This window comes from Mesoplodon bidens, assembly GCF_964165515.1.
Source record: "Mesoplodon bidens genome assembly, chromosome: 20".
NCBI classification, from domain to species: Eukaryota; Metazoa; Chordata; class Mammalia; order Artiodactyla; family Ziphiidae; genus Mesoplodon; species Mesoplodon bidens.
In genome coordinates, this window is record NC_138181.1 from 24,674,071 (window position 1) to 24,684,927 (window position 10,857).

At 38.4% G+C, this 10,857-nt stretch overlaps 1 protein-coding gene across 2 annotated transcripts in view; it reads right to left on the bottom strand.

Moving 5' to 3' along the window:
• The window catches only part of FGL1 (fibrinogen like 1), a 35,138-nt gene extending 26,897 nt beyond the window's left edge, over positions 1–8,241 (bottom strand). The window contains exon 1 of one of the 2 annotated variants that reach the window (XM_081220692.1): positions 8,144–8,241. The gene's annotated coding sequence lies outside the window, so the exon portion shown is untranslated. The remainder of the gene's footprint in view (positions 1–8,143) is intronic. The other variant, XM_081220693.1, reaches the window with a different exon arrangement.
• Between the last annotated feature and the right edge of the window lie 2,616 nt (positions 8,242–10,857).

A 10,857-nucleotide genomic window follows, 5' to 3' on the forward strand; every position in this document is an offset into this window, starting at 1 on the left:
TTTTTTTGCTGTGTTGGGTCTTCGTTTCTGTGCGAGGGCTTTCTCCAGTTGTGGCAAGCGGGGGCCACTCTTCATCGCGGTGCGTGGGCCTCTCACTATCGCGGCCTCTCCTGTTGCGGAGCACAGGCTCTAGAGCGCAGGCTCAGTAGTTGTGGCTCACGGGCCCAGCCACTCCGCAGCATGTGGGATCCTCCCAGACCAGGGCTCGAACCTGCGTCCCCCGCATTAGCAGACAGATTCTCAACCACTGAGCCACCAGGGAAGCCCTGCTTATTTCTTTTCTGTCTGAAGGGAGGCTTATTTTAAATTACATTCTGTGTCCATATTTACTTAACAGTCTAAAGAGAAACACTTAAAGACAAAACTTTCTATATGACAACACTGGGCAGAAATCCATATGATAGCAATTAATTTACCATGAAAGTATATAATTTACTTGTTATCATTTAACCCTTTTATCCAACATTGTAGCATATACCCAGAGAAAACAATAATTCAAAAAGACACATGTACCCCAATACTCATTGCAGCACTATTTACAATAGCCAGGTCATGGAAAAAACCTAAATGCCCATTGACAGACGAATGGATAAAGATGATGTGGTACGTATATATAATGGAATATTACTCAGCCATAAAAATGAATGAAATTGGGTCATTTGTAGAGACATGGATGGACCTAGAGACTGTCTTACAGAGTGAAGTAAGTCAGAAGGAGAAAAAGAAATATCGTATATTAACGCATGTATGTGGAATCTAGAAAAATGGTACACATGAACTGGTTTGTAGGGCCAAAATAAAGACACAGATGTAGAAAACAAACGTATGGACACCAAGGGTGGGAAAGTGGGGCGGGGGGGCGGGGGGTGGTGATGGTGTGATGAATTGGGAGATTGGGATTGACATGTATACACTAATATGTATATGATAGATAACTAATAAAAAATAAAATTAAAAATATCCAACATTGTAAGCAAAATAACCAAAATACATGGAAGGAAGTGAAGTGCTGTGTAGATTACACAGCTAAATGGACAAAGAAATTAGATAAAACACAAGAAGACATACAATTGTTCATTACAGAAAAGTTCCAAAGAGCATTTATAGACCCATTTTTTTTCAGTAAGTCATCCTTTTATACATGCATATGATAAAGTTTGTAGCAACAGTTTAGGAAAATGGATATTTTACTCTATTATCCTAGTAGCTAGTTTTCTTTAAATTCAAGCTTGTATTGTGTACCTGCTTTATGCCAGGTGCTATGTATACTAGATGCTTATACATACAGCATATTTTAAATATATTTAATTATATTAAAAGTATTAGCTTATATTAACATGTAGAGAAAATTAAGTTAATTATGGCATTTAAAATGTTTTCCAATGTAAAATAGAGACCCCCCCACCCCCGCTCTGTGGGCTTTTAGAGGGGATAGAAGTGGCGTGACAAGAAAAATGCAAGCAAACAGAAGTATGAACAAATTGAGAAGGAAGATGAATAGGCTTGCTATCAGTATCTTCTAATTGATAAAATAATCTTGGAATTCTATTAAAAACTCATCTAGGTAGCTTTTTTTTTTTTTTTTTTTTGCGGTATGCGGCCCTCTCACTGCCGCGGCCTCCTCCGTTGCAGAGCACAGGCTCCAGACGCGCAGGCTCAGCGGCCATGGCTCATGGGCCCAGCCGCTCCGCGGCATGTGGGATCCTCCCGGACTGGGGCACAAACCCGTGTCCCCTGCATCAGCAGGCGGACTCTCAACCACTGCGCCACCAGGGAAGCCCTAGGTAGCTTTTTTTATATGAAAGATAAAGTCAGAGCCCATTTGCAATGCAGTAGTCTCCTAAATTTTGCACTTGCTGATGTTGAGGTCATACCTACAAAATTAGCAAAATTTCAGGTTGAAATAAAAACCCTAATCCAAGACATCTGATGTTATAAACAAACACATTTTCATCCTGATCCTGGGGGTAGTTTCAAGTTTCTTCTGTCTGGGAGTTCTTGGAAGGATCTGCCATTACCATCGGTCCATCTGTCAAGACTATTTGTAAAGAAAGAGCTTGCAGAAGAATAAATTCTCACTACAACTATGACAATTTAGGTATATATGGAATGAAGACATTTCCACCTTTCCTGTTAGGCATAGCAGTCAAACACTGCTATAGTAAGACTTATTTTCTTTAGATTTAGCTATACCAGTGGTCTAATCTTGTTCATTTAGACATAATTATATGCCATTAAGGCCTAATAAAATACAACAAATCTCTGAAAAATGTGTCTACTTTCCTCCATCAGAATGAAAGATAGAAAAAAAATATAAGGAAAAACAAAAAAGAAAGAATCCAATTACTTTCAATGTCTGTATTCCATAAATCCCATTGGAAAAAATATGTATACTTTTGTCAATGTTGTCAATGTGTTGACTGTTGTCTGTACTAAATGTCAATGATTTTGAGTAGTATTTCACTGTAAACTTATCACTGATCTTTTCCTAGGAAGAGCTGAGATGGTGACTAGTGCTCTCTAAAGATCATAAAGAACAAAAAGCTACTTGTCTTGTTTATGAATTATGTGTAGTACTTTTCTACTTGAATCATAAATACCTTCAATGTTTTCTGCTATATTGACCAGCTTCTGAATTATCTATCCTTTTTCAAAATAGAAAAGGCAAGTACCCTTTGACTTTAATACTATCGCTAATTCTCTCAGTTAACATGTTTTTCAATACTATGTAAAGTTGTGATTTAAAAAGGCTACTTTTAAAAAGAAAAATGAGGGCTTCCCTGGTGGCGCAGTGGTTGACAGTCCGCCTGCCGATGCAGGGGACACGGGTTCGTGCCCTGGTCTGGGAAGATCCCACATGCCGCAGAGCGGCTAGGCCCGTGAGCCATGGCTGCTGAGCCTGCACGTCGGGAGCCTGTGCTCTGCAATGGGAGAGGCCACAACAGTGAGAGGCCCGCGTACCGCAAAAAAAAAAACAAAAAAAAAAAACTAAAAAGAAAAATGAACAAACCTCCATACTGTGAAAATGCAGATATAACAGAAAGCAGGGACTTGAACAGATAGTTGTACACCAATGTTTACAGCAGCATTATTTGCAATAGCCAAAAGGTAGAAACAACCCAAATGTGTATTGACAGATGACTAGATGAACAGAATGACATATATACGCACAATGAAATATTAACTTGAAACTAACACAATATTGTAAATCAACTACACTTCAGAAAAACAGAAAAAAAAACCCCAACAACAAAAAAAGTGTTAGCTCCCAGAGAAGGGGGATGGAGTAGAAGGAATGAGCCCAGGCACAGCTGATTTTCATCATAAGCCTCTGTATTATTTGACTTTCTTTAACTATGTACACTTTGATACACATTTTTAAATATCAAATTTTAAAACTCCATGTTTTAATTTACATATGTAGAGGATTTTCAGACAGTGATTCCCTGACATGATTTTAAGTGTTTTTTGTTTTGTTTTGTTTTTCCCGGTACGCGGGCCTCTCACCGCTGTGGCCTCTCCCGTTGCGGAGCACAGGCTCCGGACGCGCAGGCCCAGCGGCCATGGCTCACGGGCCCAGCCGCTCCGCGGCACGTGGGATCCTCCCGAACCGGGGCACGAACCCGTGTCCCCTGCATCGGCAGGCGGACTCTCAACCACTGTGCCACCAGGGAAGCCCCGATTTTAAGTGTTTTTAACTGTCATTATCTAAATTTATTTTAAAATAACAACATATTACCACAAACTGTGTGGCTTAAAATAACAGAAGTTTATTGTCTCACATTCTGGAGGATAGAAATATGAAGTCAAGTCAGCATGCCTATGCACCCTTCAAGAAGCTCTAAGGAAGAATCAATCCTTCCTTGCCTCTTCTGGCTTCTGCTGGTTGCCAGCAATCTTTGGCATTCCTTGGCCTGTGTCAACATAACTCTACTCTCTGCCTCCATCTTCCCATGGCTGTCTTCCCTTTGTATGTCTCTGTGTCCAAATTTTTCTCTTAATACAAGGACCCCAGTCATTGGATTAAGGTTCCAATATGACCTACTGTAATTTGATTACATCTCCAAAGACCCTATTTCCAAATAAGGTTAGGCTCACAAGTAACGGGATTTAGAATTGAACTTATCACTTTAGAAGACACAATTTAACCCAGTACAGGTACCCAACAAAATATTTGTTGAATGGATGAGAAGAACAATTGTGAACCTAAGTTACAATTTTAGAACTTCCCAGTATCTGTTATTGCAATTTTATAGTTGTTTACTAGAGACCGAATTCAGTTTGTCTGCTGAATTTATTAGATGTCCCTGTCAGACTCCCTCCATCATCTCCCCACTCCCAGTAACAACTAGAAACACTTAACAAACTATGCCTTTCATAAAGTTTTTATTGATGTGAAAATATGACATTGCAGTGTGTGATAGCTTAAAAAGAGTTACTTTTAAAAGAGATATTTGGATTTATAAAATCCCCCAAGGAAAAAAACAAACACTGAAAACTTAATACCTAAAATATTTAAAATTTGGCTCTTAATGGGCTAAAGCCATTATCATAGCTATCTCATAATAAATTATTAGTTTGACTCATTTTTCAGTTGGTAATAAATATATTTCTTGAGCAAAATTACAACAGGTATGCTCCTATTTAAAAGAAAATCTCATTTGTATCCTTAAGGTCATTTATGATTTAATTTTAAAATTTACCATGAAGTTCAAGTAGCAAAAAGTAAAACAAAATAAAATAAAAAAACCCTCCACATAATGGAGGTTTCTTAACATGTAATCAACTACACAGTCATAAACATATAAAGTTTTTTAATGTTACAGAAAATAAGAAGCAAGATAATTGTTTTATTATAAGCAAGCAAAAGAAAAGACGGAAAATAGTTGTTTTTTTTAAAACACATAAAAGAGATTTTTGAAGTAGAAAGTATTATCCCATGAGGTTAGAACACACAATCAAAATATAATTAAAGGAAGTGAGATCATCCAGTTGAACATTGCCAACATTTGAGGAAGCAAGGCTCAGAGAGGGCATATCATCTGCCTAAAGAAATAAAATAGACCCTCCTAGAGTAATGAAAATAAAAACAAAATTAAATAAATGGGACCTAATTAAACTTAAAAGCTTTTGCTTTTAAGCAAAGGAAACCATAAACAAGATGAAAAGACAACCCTCAGAATGGGAGAAAATATTTGCAAATGAAGCAACTGACACTTATCTGTGGAATCTAAAAAAAAATGATAAAATGAACTTATTTACAGAACAGAAACAGACCCACAGACATAGAAAACAAATTTACGGTTACCAAAGGGGAGAGGGGTGGGGACAAATTAGGAGCTTGGGATTAACATATACACACTATTATATATAAAATAGATAAACAAAAAGGACCTACTGTATAGGTAGGTCCTTGTTTTATATATATCTATATATATAACTGAATCACTTTGCTATACACTTGCAACTAACACAACATTGCAAATTATACTTCAATAAAAAATTATGTTCTTATATCTATATCTGAATCTGGCTCTTGCATAAGTGAAAGTGTGTGCTAAAAGTGCTCTGAGAGGGCTTCCCTGGTGGAGCAGTGGTTAAGAATCTGCCTGCCAATGCAGGGGACACGGGTTCGAGCCCTGGTCCGGGAAGATCCCACATGCTGTGGAGCAACAAAGCCCATGTGCCACAACTACTGAGCCTGCAATCTAGAGCCCGTGAGCCACAACTACTGAGCCCACCTGCCACAACTACTGAAGCCCGCATGCCTAGAGCCTGTGCTCCGCAACAAGAGAAGCCACCGCAAAGAGAAGCCCATGCACCGCAATGAAAAGTAGCCCCGGGCTTCCCTGGTGGCGCAGTGGTTGAGAGTCCGCCTGCCAATGCAGGGGACACGGGTTCGTGCCCCGGTCCGGGAAGATCCCACATGCCGCGGAGTGGCTGGGCCCGTGAGCCATGGCCGCTGAGCCTGCGCGTCCGGAGCCTGTGCTCCGCAACGGGAGAGGCCACAACAGTGAGAGGCCCACGTACCGCAAAAAAAAAAAAAAAAAAAAAAAAAAGTAGCCCCTGCTCCCCGCAACTAGAGAAAGCCTGCATGCAGCAATGAAGATCCAACGCAGCCAAAAAAACAAAAACAAAAAAAGTGCTCTGGGAGATGCTGGGAAATTATATTATATACAGATTGCAGTGCCTTATATTTGGTAGAAAATAAAGGGGCAGGAACTTCCCTGGTGGTGCAATGGTTAAGAATCCTCCTGCCAATGCAGCAGACACAGGTTCGAGCCCTGGTCCTGGAAGATCCCACATGCCGCGGAGCAACTAAGCCCGCATGCCACAACTACTGAGCCCGCATGCCACAACTACTGAAGGCCGTGTGCCTAGAGCCCATGCTCTGCAACGAGAGAAGCCACCGCAATGAGAAGCCTGTACACCACAATGAAGAATAGCCCCCATTCACCACAACTAGAGAAAAGCCCGCGCGCAGCAACGAAGACCCAATGCAGCCAAAAATAAATAAATAGATAAATAAATATATTTTTTAAAAATAAAGAAAGAAAATAAAGGGGCAGTGAAAAGCTTTGGCAGGTTTCTCTTGCCATCGAATTTCCAATTCATTGCCATTAAAATAATCAAATCTGATCTTTCCCAGAGAAAGGAGGCAGCCCCTAGTCTGGCAGATCCTTAAACAATAAGGCATTTCAAAATGTTATTATATATATTTAAAAGTCATTATATTAACTTGATCATCTTTAAAATAATTCCTGAGAACATCTTAAGTCTTTTAAAATTCCCCAGTGCCTCCATTAGTAATTCCAGCCATCTTCTATAATATTGAAGAAATGTTTAGGTGTAAGAAACTTGCTTTGAAATTCTGATCTCCATCATTCATCATAGTAAACCATCATTAGTCTGCAAACCTGGATTGTGGTGAAGTTATATCAGATTACTTCACTCCTCACTATACAACTAGTTGTATTTATTTTACAATGTTTTTGCTTTGGGCTATCTCAAAATTTTAATTATTATAAAATTAAAACAGTTTTCAAATGGCTATTCTTTGATGTACTGTATCATTTGATATAAATTGTTCTAAGTGTAAGTCCATTTTTTTTGCCAATAAAATCTTTGAGTTTAATTGATTATAGTAAATTAAATTTAGACACAAACATTTTTTATTTTATTTTTTTATTTTTTTGCGTTACGCGGGCCTCTCACTGTTGTGGCCTCTCCCGTTGCGGAGCACAGGCTCCGGACGCGCAGGCTCAGCGGCCATGGCTCACGGGCCCAGCCACTCCGCGGCATGTGGGATCCTCCCGGACTGGGGCACGAACCCGTGTCCCCTGCATCGGCAGGCGGACTCTCAACCACCGCGCCACCAGGGAAGCCCTAGACAGAAACATTTTAAGTTTGGGACTAAAAAGTTCTACAGCTGACATGTAACTTTTAAAAACACAATTACCAAACACAAGTACATTACTAGCATGTAATGGTAATTCAAAAATGGTATGTTTTAAGTGAGCTATTATGAAAGGATACAGATAAAAGAAATTAAAAAGAAGAAAAACTTACTGAAGGAAGCATATTTAATAAGTTAGCATTCACAAATGGTAATGTGTAAGACATATTAGTGTGTCTCATATTAATGGTAGACAGTTAAAATTACCCATAAACAGACTTAGAGACTCCTTTTGGGTTATTTTCTTCTAATTTTTTTCCCTTTTTCTGGTAATGGAATATAACAGTATCTTTGTTACTTATCTCAAGAATTTATACTCAATGAAAGCTTTAAAAAGCCAAATAAGTTTGATTCCCAAAAGAAAGAAATAAAGAAGAACATTTCTGAAGTTTTTACTTCTGAAGAGGAAATTATAACATCATCCATTTTATTTTCCATTTTGTATGTTAAAACTGCAAATCTTTTTATTCACATCAAATTCTCATCCAATTCATTCAAAATGTACCAGGAATGGAAAGGAGAAGTAATTCTAAATCTCTTTTCCAAGTGGCAGAAACAGCCGTCTCTCTAATCAACCTGACCTTTCTCAAGGGCCAACAGTTGTTTCTCGAGTTATGCTTAATATCATACCTAGGAAATCAAGTAGCATTACCACAATTATGTCAAAAGTGCAGAGAGGTTAAATACCTTGCCTTAAGTCACAAAGGAGTCAGAGACACGGCTTAGGCGAGGTCCAGCCACTCTGTCTCCCAGGCTCCTCTAACTGCATTCAGACTTTGTAATTGCTTCTCTGTTATTTGATTAGAAATAGGGACAGTGTTGATTCTGGCTTTAGTCCAGAAACAAATAGATGAGGAAATCAGTTTAACTGGAAGGAAAGCTAAAAGAGGGAATTCAAGGACGAATCCCAGTACTCTGATATTTTTCTTTTTTTCTATTTGCATGAATTTTTACTAAAAATCCAATAATATATCTTTATAAAAACATATCTCTGATTTTTTAACCTCTTACTATTGTGCTCATCTGAAGAATTTTTGTATTTTGACTAACTTCAGTAATGTTCACTTGGAGATTAAGTAAAACCAAAGTTTGGTTGAAGCTTTGCTTTCTGGTACTAACGATAATAAAATTTTACCTATAAAGATACGGATTAAAATTTCATTTCAACTACAATATGGAGAGAAGCCAAATTTTCCTTAGTTATAAAAATGTGCCAAGTTAATAATTGTCAAGATGAAACAGTCAGTTTCTTTGATCTTTAAGAAAAGCAAAAATATTCCCTGAGGTGCAAAATTGTGAAATTTATCTGTAAGCATCAATTATCCTCTGATCGAGCTGTTCCTTTTGTTTTAAACTGTAGAGGATTTTCTAATGTGTAAGATGTTAGCTCCATTAATCATATTGCACAATAGTTTCAGACTGGAAACCCAGGTTCATCCCTTCTTTTTTCATTCTGATGTAACTCACACTGTTGTTTGCTGTTTGTTCTGTGATCCCTATTTATTAACTCAGATTCCAGTAAAAAGTTGTTTTTCTCTCTGTTCTTTTCTGGACTAAAGTATTGCGGGTGTTTGGCCTTCCCATTAAGCATTTTCTCATCATTCACTCAGAAATTTTCAAGTTTATTAAGGAAAAGGTAATCCTGATGATTTACTGGAAAGAAAAAGTCTACTAGGTTGAAGTGATTTACACACATGGGGTAAGTGGAAATTACACATTCACAATAATGAATTCAAGCTGCTGCTGTTAAATTTCAAAAGCAAAGGAATGGGATTATTTGGCTGATTTGATCATTACCTCTGGTAAAATGCAGTATTTTGAAATACAGACCTATTTTTTTCCTCCTTGTATCCTTTTTGCCTCCTTCCCATTCAAGCATTTAGTAAACCCTGAGCTCACTTCCTCAGCAGAGGGACCTATAACTGTATGTCCCAGTAACAGCAGCTATCACACGTGGCACCCTTATGTACCAGACGTGGTAAATATACTAACTCATTCAGCGCCAACAGCCCCATCAATGGGTACTGTTACTATCCCCATTGCACAAATGAGGAAACCAAGACACAGAGGTTTAAGTAACTTGCCCAAGGTCAAGTTACAGTGAGCAAGAGGTAGAGCTAGGATTCAAAGGCAGTCTGGCTCAGAATCTGTGCTCTTTACCGTTAAAGATGATCAATGTTATCTGTCAAGGATTTGAGCAGCACCATGGCCTCAGGAGAAACCTGGGAAAAGCTAATCAGATGATAAGGACAGAATCCAGGGTCAATGCTCTGTGAAGGCGTTGCCAGAACCTGAACTTTCTGCGAGGAATGTTAGTACTGTAGTCCATGGATGCATTGTCAGAGCATCAGGAAAGGTCAGATTGGTGACCCTGCACAATTGTACCAAAGCTATGAAATGAGAATGAGACCTCAGCCCACTGGCTGACAGAAGTATGAGAAAACAACGAGACAAGAGGAGCAGGTGGGATCCAGTGTTTGAGGAGATGGACCAGAAACAGAACGGTTGGGATGCATACTGTAAGGCATGGCTGCTTTTTTTCTTTCTTTCTTTCTTTTTTAAAAATTGAAGTATGGTTGCTGTACAATATTATATGTTATAGGTGTACAATATAGTGATTCACAATTTTTAAAGGTTACACACCAGTTACAATTATAAAATATGTGCCATAGTCCCCATGTTGTACAGTATATCCTTATAGCTTATTTTATACCTAATAGTTTGTACCTCTTACTCTCCTACCCAATATTGCCCCACCCTCTTCCCTCTCCCCACTGGTAACCACTAGTTTGTTCTCTACATCTGTGAGTCTGCTTCTTTTTTGTTATATCACTAGTTTGTCACATTTTTAAGATTCTACGTATAAGTGATATCATACAGTATTTGTCTTTCTCTGTGTGATTTATTACACTTAGCATACAGGGCTCAGCTTCTCAAAGGGGCTTCACTGAGCAGAACAGTGAGCTCATTAGGCTTAGATCTTAAATTAGCTTGTCTAGAAGTTGGATTTTACACATTTACCCTAAGTGATTATTTTCTGGAGAATGGACTCATACTTAACAGTTTCTCAAGGGATATATAAAACAGAAAAGTGAACTTATTAATTTAGGAAAAGAGAATTGCTTGGTAAGATAACCTGTTTAGGAATTTGCATAGAGGACTTCCTCAAGGTGGACAAAATTGCCGCAGGGCAAATCAAGCAAAAGGAATTTTGATGAACAAAGAACATGAATAAAGAGCATTGAACTTAGAGGCTTTTTTTTTTTAAAGTAAAGTAATTAGATAAACTTTTCTTCTCTGATCCGAGAATATTTCCATTGGATAACAGGTACAGTTGCATCAAGATCAGGTCACTCTGGCTCCCAGACAAGATTAGATGAGCACCGACAAATTTTTTCCTT